This window comes from Pelophylax lessonae, assembly GCF_965119305.1.
Source record: "Pelophylax lessonae genome assembly, chromosome: 11".
NCBI classification, from domain to species: domain Eukaryota; kingdom Metazoa; phylum Chordata; class Amphibia; order Anura; family Ranidae; genus Pelophylax; species Pelophylax lessonae.
Window position 1 is genome coordinate 172,296,755 of NC_138778.1, and position 19,122 is coordinate 172,315,876.

A 19,122-nucleotide genomic window follows, 5' to 3' on the forward strand; every position below is an offset into this window, starting at 1 on the left:
CAAGTTGAAGTGTGTAAACCTATCTATAACGAAAAGTCCATGAATGAATTCCAGTGTGCAAATCTAAAGTGTGACTTCACTTGTCAGATGCTTCCACCTCCTTCAGTGCTCGAGTGACCGACCAACACACTTAATGGTGGTGGCACTGGTGGATAGCGTCTGGGTGGCACTGGCACTGACTGCACTGGTTCAAAAAGCCATATATATTTAATTATTTCAATTCTCAATCTCATAGGTCCTCTCCTCATAACATATTAATAACTTAGGTGATGAACTTCTTGGCGGCCCTGGCAGGATGACGGGGACACCCGCCACTTCTGGAGCCGAGCCGATGTGATTCCCCAACATGTGACAAAGTGACAGCCAGGAGATCTAGTGGCTAGTAGTGCTCAACAATACCGCTTTTATATATAAAAATGAAATAAAATATACTGACTCACAATATAGTAGTAGTAGTAGGTAGCGTGTAGCAGTAGGCAGCACAACTCAATTCAATCAATCCCACAGCCTCGCTCGCGCCGCGGCCCACGGAATCACTGTCATGATCATCAAGTTAAGACCGCACAGGAGGAGCCATGCTGCCGTCTTCCCGCTCGAGGTGTCTGCCTCTAGACGTGTTGTGTGTCACTCAGGCTCCACCCCTTAGGGCCCTTACTGAGAGGAGTTGTCACGCGGGCGGCGGGACGCAGGAGCATTTTCTTCGTCATCTCATCTTCTTCTCTATGAGGTGAGTGAGGTGGACCGTGGAGAGGGCCTAATCCTTGCCATGGCAAATGTGCCATTTGAGAATCAAATAATCAATATAAAATATTAATATATTATATATACACGGGTCATGGGTGGCTTTTTTGAACCAAGAAGAGTGAGACTGACGGCTATGATGATTATCCGACCATCCATGGTCCATGGTCCATAAGTGTTGTGTTGTGGTGGTGCCTGTGCTTCCTGCGGCCTGCCTATGCCTGTGTGGCTGTGCCTGCACTGCAGTGGCCACTGGCAGTGGCACTTGACTTGAGCAAAGCAAATGAGCACTACTAGTGTGAAGGACAGGTGGTGGAAGCATGTTCTGACAAGTTCTTATAATGAAAATAATATGGACAGCTTTTTGAACCAGTACAGTGCCAGTGCTACTAAGGTGAGAGGCAGAGAGAGAGGCTATCCAGTCCACCACTTTACTTGAGCAGATCACAGAAGAAAGGTGGAAGCATCTGACAGCAAGTGACAAGCACTTCTTAGATTGCACACTGGAATTCAGTTATGGACTTTTCGTTATAAAGTTTAGTTTACACACTTAAACTTGCACCTAACTTATTCACAATCACAACTTATTTTATTGTGGTATTGTCATATATGTTTTATATGAATTACATTAAGCCCCGGTTCACACTACTGCGTGTGCGGGGTTCGCATGTAATGTCGGAGCGCACTGCTCCGACATTACATGTGATCAGCTGTGCGGTGCGAGTTTAGCCATACAGTTTGTATGGCTAAATTCGCATCGCACCCGCAGCAAACACGCACAGGAGGCATTTTTGCTGCCGCATCAGGATCGGATCGCACAGCGGTTCACACTTGTGCGATCCGATCCTGTGCGAACTGCACGATCGCACTGCGATATGCGATCAAACTGGGGGTGTCGTTAAGATTACATTGACACCCCCAGCGTATCGCATATGGCAGTGTGAACTGCCGGGGGTGCGTGTGCGATGCGGGAAAAGGCTGCGAATTCGCAGCCTTCCCGCATCGCATATATGTGAACCGAGCCTTACATTGTGGGAATAATTTGAACTGCATTTAGCACAGACATGTCACTTTATTTTTGATACTGTGGGCAATGATTTTGAATACAAGAAGAATATATATATATAATTGCAGGCACTTTATTAGCATTTTTAGCACAGCCACTTTGTTAGTAGTTTTTGATGCATTTTTCACTTTAAGCGTTGTAGGTTTGATGAAGCTGGCCTGGCACATCATCATCAATTGAACAAATCAAATCAAACCGCGATTAAGAAGACTGCGCATGCTCCTGTTCTGCCTTTTGATCAGCTGAAAAGATGGACGAACCAAAAACATCACCTTCCACCCCTGGCCCTTCAACTTCAAGTGATCTGCCTGGCTGTGAGAGTGAGGAAGCTCAGGAAGGAGACCGCCCCTGGCTTTAAAAGGTGGATGCTTTAAAAGGTGGATGCTTTAAAAGGGGAAGGGAGGGACATACTTTATCTGTTTTTTGTTTACAAAAAGTTACAGCCTAAGGAATTGTGATTGTCGTTTAGGTTAATCATTTGAATAAATCATTTGAAATAATAAAAAACAATATGATGTTCAAACTTTTGACTTCTTTCTTTAATAACTACATAACACAGTACTTGTACTTCTACTTTCAGTACTTGAGTAGAATTTTTTTTTCAAAACTACTGGTACTTTTTACTTTTGCAATACTTAAGTAAAAAAAATGTTGAATACTTTAGTACTTCTACTTAAGTAACTTTTTCTGCGAGCACTTCCACTTCTACTCAAGTCACTTTTTGATCGAGCACTTGTACTTTTACTCAAGTAGAAATTTTGAGTACTTTATACAAGTCTGCTCCTAACTAAACCTACTGTGGATGCCTCAGGTTACCTGCATATGTGAAGCCTCTTTGGTGAAAGTCCATATTTGGAAATGCTCGTACGGAGAAGTCCATGTTCTTGAGTTGCTTCGGCGAATCGCATCCCTGAGCGAACCACAGGTCCCAGCAAGTCTTTGCATGTATTCCTAGTTGCATGTCCTCCTAGGATCTGGACCTCTTCCATTTTATATAACACGGGAGGGAGGCTGGATCCCAGAGAAAGCCCGCAAACACATCGGGAAAGTCGGAAAAACATTATTCTTTCCCCCTGACCTGGGCAGCCAGGTGCTAACGAATCATACAGTAGGCCACCTGCCTACAAGGTGTAGCAGACATGATGTCCAGTAAGCTGGCCCATAAAAACACCAAGAGTCAGATATGACTGAATGTACACAGTATATACAGACATGTTTAAATCTAATTCCCATTTAATCTTTAAACACATTAATGTCATTTGAAAAGTAGTTTTAATCTATCTAACTCCATAGCTTTTGTTGGAATAATACCTGGAGGTCTTACTATGAAGGTCCTTGTTGAAACACTTCATTCTACTGTATAGGGTGACAACGCTCTGTCCTTGTCTTACAATGGTTTTCCTGCATTGTCACCCTGTCACACACGCTCTGGTGGAGACCTCAGATGGCTGTGCCAATATTAGATGCGCAGTTATGTTTTACTGTTTCCCCCATTAGGAAACTCACCCTGAAAGATGCACGAAGATAGAAAGAGCCTGCAAAGTGGCTACTGAAGGTCATCAGTACTGGGATGCTACAAAAGAAGAAAAAAAGGTGAAAATGGTATTTTATTAAAGAAATAAAATGGAAGTTGTTTAATGATAGACAGTGCCTGAGCAAACTTTGAGAGGAACTGAACTCTTACTGGCATGACTGACGGTAGATTTATGTGGCAAAACTGTTTTATATAAAGGAAATTGTCAAAAGTGTGGGGTGTTTAACCGGTTGCCGACTGCTCACAGTATATTTACTGCGGCAGTCAGCCCCGGCCAGGCAGAGTGACGTAGGTCTACGTCGCTCGCCTGTCACTCCTTTTAGAGCCAATAGCGGGCGGGCGCGCGCCCACCTCAGCTCGTTCACAAAGGAGTGTGGGCGTGTGACCGGCGGACCCGATGTCCGCTGGTCACACTACGATCGCCGGTACAGCGGGAGAAAGACAGAGCAGCTTATGTAAACAAGCCGCCTGTCATTCTCCCCTGTGTAAAAATGAAGATCAGACGGTTCTACTATGTAGAACCATTGATCTTTGTTTTTACACTAGGAGACATGTCCCCCTACAGTTAGAATCACGCCCCTAGGACACACTTAACCCCTCCCTGTCCAATACAGTTAACCCCTTCCCTGCCAGTATCATTTTTGCAGTAACAGTGCATATATATATATAGCACTGATTACTGCAGTAATGTCACTGGTAACCCCAAAAGTGTCAAAAATGTCAGTCAAGGGTCCGATCTGTCCGCCGCAATGTCGCAGTACCGCAAAAAAAATCACAGATCGCCGCCATTACTCGTTAAAGAAAAACACCAAAAATGACAAAAATCTTTCCCTTTGTTAGTAAACGCGGTAACTTTTGCGCAAACCAATCAAAATACGCTTTTTGCGTTTTTTTTTACCAAACATATGTAGCGTAAAACAATTTGGCCGAAAATGTTAAAAAATTTTAATTTTTAAATTTTTTTGGGGGGGGGGGAATTTCATATAAAAAAAAGTGAAAAATATTGTTATTTTTGCAAAAATTACGCTCTTTTTTTGTTTATAGCGCATGATTAAAAAATCGCACAGGTGATCAAATACCACCAAAAGAAAGCTCTGTTTGTGGGAAAAAAAAGGACGTGAAATTCGTTTAGGTACAGCGTCGCACGACCGCGCAATTGTCCGTCAAAGTCACGCAGTAAAAAATCGCAAAAAAAACCCTGGTCGGAATGGGGGTAAAATCTTCCGGGGCTTAAGTGGTTAAATTGTAACTAGGGGTACTATATTCCTTACCCATTCACATTACATAGTTACATACAGTAGTTAGTCTGATTGAAAAAAGACACAAGTCCATCTAGTTAAACCCACAAGGAACCCCCCCCCCCCAAAAAAAAAAAACACATGCACTGGTACTTTGGGAGGGGGGAGGTTCTTTTTTTCAAAGGGGGTTCAAGATGCTAATAAGCCCTCAAATCCACATCCACTGGGCCAAAGATGTATCAAAAAGGCAAAAAGGCTCTTCTGAGGCCTCATGGATTGTCGCGGGGCTGGTATAGTTTCCCCCCATTGCTTGCTTGCTATCACCCATATCTTGCCCAGCCAGGCTGCATGCTTGGATTTGGTATGGAGTTTAGATCAATTTGAGATCCTCATCGAGGGTCTAGTATGTATTTTTAGGGGAATCCCATCCTTTTTTAGTGGTCCTCCTTTACAATTTATACCAGGCCCTCATTTAGAAAAAGTGTCAGGTATATCCCTGGCTGCTTTGTTTACAAAGGAAACAAAGAGACTGCGAAATGTAATTTAGTGGCCTGCAATTTTTTTCTTTGTAAATGTCTTTGTACACTGGGGGGGGGGGGGCAGATATCTGGGTCCCCTTATTTAAAAAAAAGGGGCTTCCAGATGCTGATAAGCCCACAGATTCACATCCACTGGGCCAGAGATGTGTCAAAGAGGCCCTTCTGAGGCCTCATGTTTAGAAGGAGGGGGCTGGCATGGTTCCCCCCATTGCTTGCTTGCAACTCCCCATCTCTTGCCCAGCCAAGCTGCATGTTTGGGTTTGGTATGGAGTTTAAATCCATATAAGATCCTCATCAAAGGTCTGGAATGTATTTTTTAGGGGAAATCCCATCCTTTTTTAGTGGTCCTCCCTTACAATTTATACCAGGCCCTCATCTAGAATAAGTATCAGGTATAGATGAAGGGAATCCCTGGCTACTTTGTTTACAAAAGGGAACAAAGCGGCTGGGAAATGTCATTTAGTGGCCTGCAATTTTTTCTTTGTAAATTACATTTTTTGTGAACATCCTACAGGTATGCCACGTACAAATTTAACCACTTGCCGACTGCTCACATTGGTGCTACTGCGGCATTCCGTCCAGCGACGTAGACCTACGTCGCTGGACTCCTCCCCTTGTGTGCGGCGTGTGCGTGCCGCCGGAGGCTCGCTCCCGCTGTATTCAGTTGCAGCGGGAGTCGGGCCAGGGGAGGAGCGGTGGTGATTACCGCCGCTCTTCCCCGATCGTCGGGGAATCGAGTGAGGAGATCCGCCCGCTTGTGTAAACACAAGCGGGCGGATCTCCTAAGTGACAGACAGGGTCAGATTGCAGGGTTCAGCATAGCTGAACCTGCGATCTGTCCCTGACTCACTCAGTCACCTCCCCCCACACACATCAGTAAGCACCAGGCATACATTAACCCCTCCCTCTCCAATAAAAATTAACCCATTCCCTGCCAGTGTCATTTTTACAGTAACAGTGCATATTTATAGCACTGATTACTGTAGTAATGTCACTGGTACCCCCAAAAGTGTCAAAAATGTCAGTCAAGGGTCCGATCTGTCCGCCGCAATGTCGCAGTCCCGCAAAAAAAATCGCAGATCGCCGCCATTACTCGTTAAAAAAAAAAACACCAAAAATGACAGAAATCTTTCCCTTAATTAGTAAACGCAATAACTTTTGCGCAAACCAAGCAAAATACGCTTATTGAGATTTTTTTTTACCAAAAATATGTAGTAGAAAACAAATTGGCCTAAAATGATAAAAAATGTTGATTTTTACATTTTTTTTTGGGGGGGGGGGATTTCATATAAAAAAAATGTGAAAAATATTGTTATTTTTTCAAAATTGTCGCTCTTTTTTTGTTTATAGCGCAAAAAGTAAATATTGCACAGGTGATCAAATACCACCAAAAGAAAGCTCTGTTTGTGGGAAAAAAAGGACGAAAATTTCGTTTGGGTACGGCGTTGCACGACCGCGCAATTGTCAGTTAAAGTCGCACAGTGCCGAATCGCAAAAAGTGGCCTGGACGTAAGACAGCAAAATCCTCCGGTGGTAAAGTGGTTAAGGCATGCTTCAAGTATGTTATTTAAAGGAAAGTTACATTTTTATATTTAACTTATCTAGCTTATCCTAGCCTAAAAGTATATTCTAATTTATTTATATTTTTTTGCATTGGTACATGTTCTGACAGGCAGTGCCCAGCAACTCATGACAATCCCTTGCCTATTCGCTTTGAAAATGGAGAAAATTGATGTATTTGCTGAACCAGTCCCCTAATACAAGCCTAAGCAGACTTAATATAATTATATATAGCATTAGAAAACATTTTAAAGAAAATATGGTTCATTTAAAAAAAAAAAAAGTATTTCCAGGGACATTTTTTCAATCACCTTGAACAGGCTTTAGAAATAATCTCAGCTACAGTTGGCAATTGCGCAGAACCTCTCCTGAATTCCTATAAACTATTCCCCAGTCTCTTTATCTTTTCTTACATTGAGCAAATCATGGATTAAGTGAACGTTTCCCACTTTAAGATCATAATCCTATTATAACCTCTAAAGACTTAATAGCATTGAGTAATTACACTGTTAACCTTTTGAAGTGTGCTAAAGTTCTAAGCCACATTCCTGATGATATAGGTTTGTAGGTTTTGCTTTCCAGTTCTGATTCCCAAAACAGTCCTGCTACTGAAGAACTGTAAGTTTAACCTTTTTATTGCCATTCTAGGCTGTCACGGCAGCTTTTATGAGCTTTTTACGTTTTTAAGCATTTTCTTGGCATTGATTGCCAAGACTAAGTTAATGATGGGAAAAAAAACAAAAATAAAGCCACAGAAACTGCAACTGTATGCTGTGGTTAGAAGAGTAGCCTTCACCTGATCAGATCCTTTTAACTTTAAAATGCTATGTTCAAAATCATAAAATGTTATGATTAATTAAACATGTAGGCAGACATAATACATGCATACATACATGTAGGCATGCTGCAATTTAACAGAGATGTCTCCAAACTGAGCTCAAACCATTGCTTGTCCTTACCTGGCCCCTGAGGCCTAATTCCTCCCACTGACACCAATTATGGGGCATAGTTCCTGTCCTGCCACTGACACCAATTATGGGGCATAGTTCCTGCCACTGACACCAATTATGGGGCATAGTTCCTTCCACTGACACCGACAATGAGGCACTATTCCTCCCACTGACACCAACAATGGGGCTTAGTTCCTGCCACTGACAGCAACAATGAGGCACTATTCCTCCCACTGACACCAACAATGGGGCACTATTCCCTCCACAGACACCAACAATGGGGCTTAGTTCCTCCCACTGACACCAACAATGGGGCTTAGTTCCTCCCACTGACACCAACAATGGGGCTTAGTTCCTGCCACTGACAGCAACAATGAGGCACTATTCCTTCCACTGACACCAACAATGGGGCATAATTTCTTCCACTGACACCAACAATGGGGCATAATTTCTTCCACTGACACCAACAATGGGGCACTATTCCTTCCACTGACACCAATGATGGGGCACTATTCCTTCCACTGACACCAACAATGGGGCTTAGTTCCTCCCACTGACACCAACAATGGGGCTTAGTTCCTCCCACTGACACCAACAATGGGGCTTAGTTCCTGCCACTGACAGCAACAATGAGGCACTATTCCTTCCACTGACACCAACAATGAGGCACTATTCCTTCCACTGACACCAACAATGGGGCATAATTTCTTCCACTGACACCAACAATGGGGCACTATTCCTTCCACTGACACCAATGATGGGGCACTATTCCTTCCACTGACACCAACAATGGGGCACTATTCCCTCCACTGACACCAATGATGGAGCACTATTCCTTCCACTGACACCAACAATGGGGCTTAGTTCCTGCCACTGACAGCAACAATGGGGCACTATTCCTCCCACTGACAGCAACAATGGGGCACTATTCCTCCCACTGACACCAACAATGGGGCACTATTCCCTCCACTGACACCAATGATGGAGCACTATTCCTTCCACTGATACCATTGATGGGGCACTATTCCTTCCACTGACACCATCGATGTGGCATAATTCTTGCCACTGACACCAATAATGGGGCACTATTCTTCCCATTGACACCAATGATGGGGTATAATTCCTGCCACTGAGACCAACAATGGGGTTACTATCTTTCCTATTGACACGAACAACGGGACACTCTTCTTCCCACTGACTACAATGGTGGAGCATATTACAATTTCCAGTGTGGCCTGCAATTTTGGCTCAACCCACTGCTTGTCTTTACCTGGCCCGTGAGGAACAATTCCTCTCACTGACACCAACAATAGGGCATAGTTCCTCCCACTAACACCAATTATGGGGCACTATTACTTCCACTGATACCAACGATGGGGCATAATTCTTGCCACTGACACCAACAAGAGGGTACAACTATGGGGCTTCCTCCCTCTGATACCAATAATGGAGCACTATTCCTCCCACTGACACCAACAACGGGGCACTTTTTTCCCACTGACATGACACCAAAGATGGGGCACTACTTCTCCCAATGATGCTAGGACACTTTTTTACTCCCACTCACCACAGTCTGGCCCCCTTAAAGTATGAAGAACAGTCAACTGGCCATTTTTTTTAGAAAGTTTGGAAACTCCTGATGTAACAAATTTGAGTACTGAAGGTAAACTGCAAGGTTCTGTAAGAGATACAAATAAATGCGCCTCTGTATTCATCAGTACATCATTATATTTTTTTAATGAAAGTGGTGTAGGTGTCTGATTATCAGCCACTTGCAGTCCCTGTACAGCAGAGCTAAGATTGGGAGAAGCAGAAGCAGCACAATGAGCCAATCAGTGGTGCTGATGTGGTAATAAAAGAGCATGCTGATATAGGGAAAGAGCAGAGTCACAGAGAGATGTGCTTATCATTGTGCTGTTTCTCCATTCACTGTCCAGTCACACGCTGCAAGAGGGCCAAGACCTAAAAGTGTTACCCAATTGAAGCTGAGAGAATTAGGTCTCCTGCCCTGTAATATGATTGGGAGTAACAGGACATGGCCATTACTTTAGCCGCTTGCTGACCGTATTACATAGATATACAGCAGCAAGGTGGCTCTAATGCACTGGATCACGTACCTAGAATGTGACCCAGCACTTCAGGGCTGGGGGGCAAGCAGGCGCGCAGGTGCGCCGGTGACGGCCCCCTGCCGCTGTTATTTTTTACAGCAGGAGCTAATCGGCGGATACTATGGAATCCATGTCCATTCGCACCAACTGATCATTCATGATACATGCAGAATGGAAGTCTGGCTATGTAAACAAGGCAGATTGTCGTTCTGTCAGTAGGAAAGGCATGGATCTTGTGTCCCTGCAAAGGTACATGGATCAATGCCTTCGCCTAGTAAAAGCACCTCCAACAGTTTAGTAAAACACTGGCTAGGCACACAGAGTTAACCCTTTGATCGCCTCTGATGTTAACCCCTTCTCAGCCAGCATCATTAGTACAGTGACAGTGCATATTTTTAGCACTTATCACTGTATTAGTGTCACTGGTCCCCAAAAATTTTCAAAAGTGTCAGTTAGTGCCCAATTTGTCTGCCGCAATATTGCAGTCCCACTAAAAGTTGCTGATCGCCTCCATTACTAGTAAAAAAATGTAAATAAAAACTAAAAATTTCCCATAGTTTTGCGCAAACCAATCAATATATGCTTATTAAGATTTTTTTTTTTTACCAAATATATGTAGCAGAATATATACTGGCCTAAATTGATGAAGAAATTAGATTTTTTTCATTTTTTTTCTATTGGGTATGTTTTATAGCAGAAAAGTAAAAAATATTTTTTTTTTTTTTATAAAGCAATAAATACAAAACACACAGGTGATCAAATACCACCAAAAGAAAACTCTATTTGTGGTGAAAAGGACATACATTTTATTTGGGTACATGGTCCCACAATCGCGCAATTGTCAGTAAAAGTAATGCAGTGCCATATTGCAAAAAATAGCCTTGTCATGAAGGGGGGTAAATCTTCTGGAGGTCAAGTGGTTAACTAGATTCAACAAGATATTATAAGGAGAAGTTAGAAAACTGAAGCCATTTTTGCCATTTCTTATTTGGTTCTCTGTACAGTAGAAACGTTGCTGTGGATATTAAACAGACCTACATGCTGCCTTATTTTTACTAAAATAATCACATGAATCATATACTGGAGCTGTTAAATAGTATGTAATTGTTTGGGCATGCCTATGGTAGCACAATGTCTAAAGAGGCTGTGTTCATCACCCATTGATCTGCCTGTGCATTGACACTCACACTACTTTTATAGGATTTAGGGGCCAAATACAATGCAATCTACTTAAATGTTGCTAAAATGTAATAAGAGGGCTCCCAGCAAAGAAGATGGTAAATACATACCTCTACCACAGCTGATTGCTGGTGTAAAGGAGGAGGGATTGTCACCTGAAGACCTTTCAGACATCAACACTTCTGGGAATGCCAAAATCATTTTGCTCAACTACAGTCAGTGGTTTCTCCCGCTGACCCCTATGTTACTACAGGGCATGATAGTGACCAAGGGCATAACTAGAAATTACAGGATACCATAGCACATTTTTTAACGGGTCCTCCAACAAGAAGGGTTTATGGTGCACAAAAGGTAAAGGTCAGTGGTCGGTAGGCGGGAAAAAAAATGCCCTGGAGTCAATGGTTAAAGTAAGGAAATTTGCTGGTAATAGTGGTCAGTGGCAGGAAAAATGCCCTAGTGTTAATTTCCAGTGGGAAGAAAAAAATATCTCATTAGTGGCCACTTGGAGGAAAAAAATGCCTTAACATCAGTGGTCACTTGTCTTGTCAGTGGTCTGAGCAGTAAGAAGAATGCACTGGTGTCAGTAGTCAGAAGAAGGAAGAAATGCACTGGTGTCAGTAGTCAGTAGGAGGAAGAAATGCCCTGGTGTCAGTGGTCAGTAGGAGCAAGAAATGCACTGGTGTCAGTGGTCAATAGGAGCAAGAAATGCCCTTCGGTCAGTGGTCAGTAGGAGGAAGAAATGCCCTGGTGTCACTAGTCAGTAGAAGGAAGAAATGCACTGGTGTCAGTAGTCAGTAGGAGGAAGAAATGCACTGGTATCAGTGGTCAGTAGGAGGAAGAAATGCCCTTTGGTCAGTGGTCAGTAGGAGGAAGAAATGCACTGGTGTCAGTAGTCAGTAGGAGGAAGAAATGCACTGGTGTCAGTAGTCAGTAGGAGGAAGAAATGCACTGGTGTCAGTGGTCGGTAGAAGGAAGAAATGCCCTTTGGTCAGTGGTCAGTAGGAGGAAGAAATGCCCTGGTGTCAGTAGTCAGTAGGAGGACAAAATGCGCTGGTGTCTGGTCAGTAGGAGGAAGAAATGTACTGGTGTCAGTAGTCAGTAGGAGGAAGAAATGCACTGGTGTCAGTAGTCAGTAGGAGGAAGAAATGCACTGGTGTCAGTAGTCAGTAGGAGGAAGAAATGCACTGGTGTCAGTAGTCAGTAGGAGGAAGAAATGCACTGGTGTCAGTGGTCGGTAGAAGGAAGAAATGCCCTTCGGTCAGTGGTCAGTAGGAGGAAGAAATGCCCTTTGGTCAGTGGTCAGTAGGAGGAAGAAATGCACTGGTGTCAGTAGTCAGTAGGAGGAATTAATGCCCTTCGGTCAGTGGTCAATAGGAGGAAGAAATGCACTGGTGTCAGTGGTCAGTAGGAGGAAGAAATACCCCAGTGTCAGTGGTCAGTAGGAGAAAGAAATGCCCTGGTTTCTGTGGCCAGTAGGAGAAAGAAATGCCCTAAGGTCAGTGGTCAGTAGGAGGAAGAAATGCACTGGTGTCAGTGGTCAGTAGGAGCAAGAAATGCCCTTTGGTCAGTAGTCAGTAGGTGGAAGAAATGCCCTGGTGTCAGTAGTCAGTAAGAGGAAGAAATGCCCTGGTGTCTGGTCAGTAAGAGGAAGAAATGCCCTGGTGTCAGTGGCCAGTAGGAGGAAGAAATGCCCTGGTTTCAGTGGTCAGTAGGAGGAAGAAATGCACTGGTTTCATTGTTCGGTAGAAGGAGAAATGCACTGGTGTCAGTGGTCAGTAGGTGGAAGAAAGGCTCTGGTGTCAGTAGTCAGAAGAAGGAAGAAATGCACTGGTGTCAGTAGTCAGTAGGAGGAAGAAATGCCCTGGTATCAGTGGTCAGTAGGAGCAAGAAATGCACTGGTGTCAGTGGTCAATAGGAGCAAGAAATGCCCTTCGGTCAGTGGTCAGTAGGAGGAAGAAATGCCCTGGTGTCACTAGTCAGTAGAAGGAAGAAATGCACTGGTGTCAGTAGTCAGTAGGAGGAAGAAATGCACTGGTGTCAGTAGTCAGTAGGAGGAAGAAATGCCCTGGTGTCAGTGGTCAGTAGGAGCAAGAAATGCACTGGTGTCAGTAGTCAGTAGGAGGAAGAAATGCACTGGTATCAGTGGTCAGTAGGAGGAAGAAATGCCCTTTGGTCAGTGGTCAGTAGGAGGAAGAAATGCACTGGTGTCAGTAGTCAGTAGGAGGAAGAAATGCACTGGTATCAGTGGTCAGTAGGAGGAAGAAATGCCCTTTGGTCAGTGGTCAGTAGGAGGAAGAAATGCACTGGTGTCAGTAGTCAGTAGGAGGAAGAAATGCACTGGTGTCAGTAGTCAGTAGGAGGAAGAAATGCACTGGTGTCAGTGGTCGGTAGAAGGAAGAAATGCCCTTTGGTCAGTGGTCAGTAGGAGGAAGAAATGCCCTGGTGTCAGTAGTCAGTAGGAGGACAAAATGCGCTGGTGTCTGGTCAGTAGGAGGAAGAAATGTACTGGTGTCAGTAGTCAGTAGGAGGAAGAAATGCACTGGTGTCAGTGGTCGGTAGAAGGAAGAAATGCCCTTCGGTCAGTGGTCAATAGGAGGAAGAAATGCCCTTTGGTCAGTGGTCAGTAGGAGGAAGAAATGCACTGGTGTCAGTAGTCAGTAGGAGGAAGAAATGCCCTTCGGTCAGTGGTCAATAGGAGGAAGAAATGCACTGGTGTCAGTGGTCAGTAGGAGGAAGAAATACCCCAGTGTCAGTGGCCAGTAAGAGAAAGAAATGCCCTGGTTTCTGTGGCCAGTAGGAGAAAGAAATGCCCTAAGGTCAGTGGTCAGTAGGAGGAAGAAATGCACTGGTATCAGTGGTCAGTAGGTGGAAGAAATGCACTGGTGTCAGTGGTCAGTAGGAGCAAGAAATGCCCTTTGGTCAGTAGTCAGTAGGTGGAAGAAATGCCCTGGTGTCAGTAGTCAGTAAGAGGAAGAAATGCCCTGGTGTCAGTAGTCAGTAAGAGGAAGAAATGCCCTGGTGTCTGGTCAGTAAGAGGAAGAAATGCCCTGGTGTCAGTGGTCAGTAGGAGGAAGAAATGCCCTGGTGTCAGTGGTCAGTAGGAGGAAGAAATGCCCTGGTTTCAGTGGTCAGTAGGAGGAAGAAATGCACTGGATTCATTGGTCGGTAGAAGGAGAAAATGCACTGGTGTCAGTGGTCAGTAGGTGGAAGAAAGGCTCTGGTGTCAGATGTTAGTAGGAGTTAGAAGTGCCCTGGCATTTGTGTCTGTGGGAGGTGAAGTATTGAGAACTCTGAAGAGGTTCTGTGGGGGCTTAAGGACTGTACGGGTAGTTGAGGGCACTGTAGGTGCCTGGAGGAACTAATGGAGGCTTTGCAGTAGGCTGAGACACAGTGGGGGCTCTGGGGGTTTGTAAGTGGAGTTCTGGGGCAGGCTTGGGGGCACTATGGGGTGTAAGGGGCCTTGTGCGGAGGGAAGGTAGGGTGATGGGGCTGCTGTTTCTGTTAGAGGGCATTGTGATTTTAAGGGGGCTCTGTAGGGTTAGCTGGGAAGAAACACACCGTGTCATAGAACTAGGACACACAAAAGGAGATTCCTATAGTCCACCACTGCTCATCCCAAGTCCCCCTATCCAGGCCCCATAGCCACTGCATTGGCTTTTTTGGTGGTTGCTAATTTTAGTGCTCAGCATGTGCAGATGGAGCTCTTTGATTCATGGTTGTATTTTTGTGACAGGGTCGCTTTAAACACATTTACATTGAAGTGTAGTTTGTAGGGATAATGTATGTTCACTCTTACACTGTGCGCATCTACTGCATTCCTTCTCTAATTGAAATGAATAAGCCTCCGATTTTCCATTAGGGTTCTCATTCATCAGAACCAATGTTCAATTATCAAAGGGCGAGAGACGAGATGCGTTCCCTGACGCCACGTCTTTTTTGTCCCTGCAGCATACTCTCCTAATGACACTAATTAGCCAGTGTATGGGGACATTGGTGTTTGTCCCAGGGGAGGGGGGCAGCTGGAGGTACAACTGAGTGCTGACTGGATAAATCAAGGAGGAGGGGGGCATCCAAGAAAGGATATCAAATGAAAACGTATGAAAGGAGAACATGAGAATGAGAAAAGTAGAAAGTGGCTGAAAGACGGGAATGAGAACAAAGTTTTAGAACAGAGAGATAGAGAGAAAGGAGATGAGAGGTGGTATCAGGAGAGGAGTGAGAAAGGTCATGAGAGTGGAGGACAGGGGGCTTAATCTCTATGGAGGGTCCATCAGTCAATCAGGTTACTAAAACTCAAGGTAGACTATACCTTGGTATTTTCATAGAAAAATATACAGTAATTAGAATAATATACTGTAGAATAATATACTGTATAATATTATACATCATATCTAATAACAGGTGTATTTTATTTTATTTTAAAGCAACAGTAATGCTTAATGCCTTTTCTTTATATCATCATCATCAAACAAATACTTTCATAATCTCAGGTATTGTGGATTTGTGGTTTAATATACTTATTTATCACACATTCTCCACAAATCCACATTAGCTGGCATTGTAAAATCATTTGTTTTATAATTATGATAAATAAATGGGAATAAAACTAGGCTTACTGTTACTGTAACTTTAAAAGAAAAGGTTAGTGTCACATTCCTGATAGGAGACTGAATTGATGAGGTCGGCCTCTCTTTTTTCTCCCGCCCTGGCCTCACTTAGGATAAGACAGAAGGTCTTGAGGGACAGGAGGGACACGAGTGCCTGTGGGTGTTAATTGCAGAACCTGCAGCAGGGAATGGGACTCCAAGGAGGCTGTGGAACCAGAAGAGTGGGAACAGCAGTAGTGTGCAGAGGACTGGTCCAGACTAAAGGGGCACTCCGCCTATGCTGATGGTTCAGGATAGGCAGCTTGTCAGGACTCCGGATGCTGGAATATACAGCGGTATACAGAGCTGGTGCAGCACACCACCAGGCAAGCACTCGAGTAGTACTGGGAGCCAGGATCAGAGGCAGAAGCAGGGTCTCAGGAATAGCCAGTGTCGTCAACAGGCAGGCAGTGAGGTACCAAGTCATGAGCAGGACCAGAGTCGGGAACGGAGGCGGGTTAAGAGTAAACGACAAGACAGAAGCAGAATCCAGTATCAGGTCAAGAACATGCCAGGTCAGTTACTGGGAGAACATGTAGGATCAATCAGGGCCCAGGGCACAGTTGAAGATTAGGGATGATCGAACGGTTCGGGTCGACCATCGGTTCGACCCGAACATTGGGTGTTCTAAATTCGGCCGAATTACGAACTTTTTGCGGTAAAAGTTCAGAATTCGGTCACCAGAACCTCCCAAAATGCAATGGGACAGGAATTGGGCTTTAAAAGCCAATGATTGGCCCAGAAACGTCAGTAAAAGCCAATGAGGGGGGCAGGAGTCTGCTAGGAACGTGATTGGAGTGACTACGGGGACCAGAGGCCAATCATGAGTGAATACGACCCCCAGTATATAACATAGCCCCGCCTAACCTCTAGCACTGTAATACAGAGGCTTTTGAAGAGAGTGGAAGCATTTGTGTTTCTCCTGCTGCTTGTAAAGCTCCAGTGTCATTTTGCAATTATCTTCTGCTATATGGAGCTATTCTTTTAGTGTGAGGAAAGGGATATGCAGTGTAGTTAGGGTACTATATACCACTATAGTTAGATTCAATAATCTAGTTTTTGTAGGGATACTTTTAGGTGTCAGGGTGATCGGAGTTTAGGGTGACCGAACTCTGCCATGTTAGGGTGACCATAGTGTAGTTTAGCTGACTCTGCCATACCAGGATGACCGAACTCTTCCATGTCAGGGTGACCGTAGTGTAGTTTAGCTGACTCTGCCATGCCAGGGTGACCGAACTCTGCCATGTCAGGGTGACCGTAGTGTAGTTTAGCTGACTCTGCCATGCCAGGGTGACAGAACCCTGCCATGTCAGGGTAACCGTAGTGTAGTTTAGGGCGACCTGACTCTGCCATGCCAAGGTGACCCCACTCTGCCATGTCAGGGTGACCCCACTATGCAGATATTGGGTTAGGGGTAAACATATATATATATATATATATATATATATATATATATGTATATATATATGTGTGTGTGTATATATATATATGTATATATACACACACACACACACACACACATATATATATATATATATATATATATATATATATATATACCCCTATACAGAAGTTCAGATGTCATGCCTGCCTCCAAACGCCTGAAACAAAAACGCCCAAAAAACGCCTAAAAAACGCCCAGGTGTGAAAGGAGGGTAACACCATCCCTGCGCTACTGAAATTCTAAGAAAAAGAATCTGTTTTTTTTCTGGTTCTGGACATGCTACAGAGCTGAAACTTCACAGGTACGCTTTTAGACCCCCCCCCCCCCCCCAGACACTAAATCCAAAGAAATCTCATTTTTTTTTTCAATAATTTTTTCAATAATTGGCTCTCTATCAAAAACGACAATTTTTAAGAACTTTTTTTTTGCCTGATTCATAGTCCCTGGGGCATGACCCAGAACCCTAGGCACTTTTTAGGGGCATTTATTAGGTTTTAGGGCTTCAAAATGGTGTTTTTCGATTCCCGAAGTTCGGGTCCCATTGATTTCAATGGGGTTCTGGAATCCGAACCGAACTTTCGGGAAATTCGGGTGTTCTGGTCGAACCAAACTTTTCAAAAGTTCGATCATCCCTATTGAATATCAGTCAGCAAAGGATATGGGATTGAGCTCCCTATAAATAGCCTGTCTGGCGGCAACAGGGATTGTGCCTGTGTACGTGCGCGTTTGCTAATTCCCGCACATGCCTGTTAGCCGTTCTTTGGGAAATACCATGCGCATGCCCATATCTATGCACCAGACGTCTCACATGAATACCCTGACAGTTAGCCTGAATACACATAAACATGCAGCAGCATTAATTACTGCTCTTCATACCAGGCTATTCTGAACTGGCTAATCCGAAGTTTCCTTGTATTGTATCAGCTTGCCCATCCCACCCACATCCATACATTACTATTGGCCAACATGGCACTCCATCATAGTGATGTATAGAGGAATTTTCAGGTTATTCTGTGATATTAGCCAACATCCCTACATTGCAATCCTAACAAGGGTTATATTTCCCTCATTTTTTTGGGACTTTAAAGGCTCAAAAAGATTTTTGTCATAAAATATTAATTTCTATTACAATTCTTTTAAAAAGTTTTATATATAACATTAAAAATATTTATTTCTATTATAAAAGTGCAGCGCAATCCTATTGATGTCTCATATTTGAACAAACATGCTCAAGAAGAAAAAAAGTCCCAAAAGTACGCAGGTGCCAGTGCAGAGAAACGAAAAAGATGACTATCCCAGTGGACTCAGGTCCTAGAGCCGATATCAAATCTGTGAAACTTTGAAATAGATGCTCAGAAGATCCTGCCACCACATCACTCTCTGCCTCTCACCTTATCTTTGTGACCCTACAGAGTCAACCAGCATGTAATATCCACAGGTAAAACTTGGCAATAATGGCAACCACCTCCACTCCTTCTCTCATTCGGATCCAATATAACAGATATATAAGCCTCAGATCCTCCTTAATGGCTCAGTAAGCAGAGATGCATTCTCCAAAAAGTAGCCCTGTTATCTACTGTGGGTTCTGTGTTTACACTGATGATAATGTGTGTTGTAATTCAGGAGCTCGAGGACAGCAGTCTGCTAGTTAATTGGCTCAGGGTGATTGAATCATTGTCATCGGTTAGCTGCTTTCGGTCGTATCGGCTCTGACACCTGAGGTTAAAAATATTGCATCATATGATAAGGTAAACAAAAAATCACAAAATACCATCCTCTCTGTACATATTTCTGATTATACATGCAGAGATCCCATAGGTATACAACAAGTTTCAGAGTCAAAATAGCTCCTTCTTCAGGGAAGCTCTGCAAGTAATATGGTATGATCTATAATAGAAATCACAACAATTTAGAACAACCAAAATGGCGTATCAACAGGCAAAGTCGCAAAACATATATGGTGTACTTACAGAATGCTCTTTATACGCAAAGCAAGAACCAACTTTAAAAAAAAAATGGATAAGAAAAAGCCATTGCCTAATGCCATCACCGTCAACAGACGTATACACCCCCAAAAGAGGATGGATAGGGAAGAAAAGGTTTTTTTATTTTGAGGC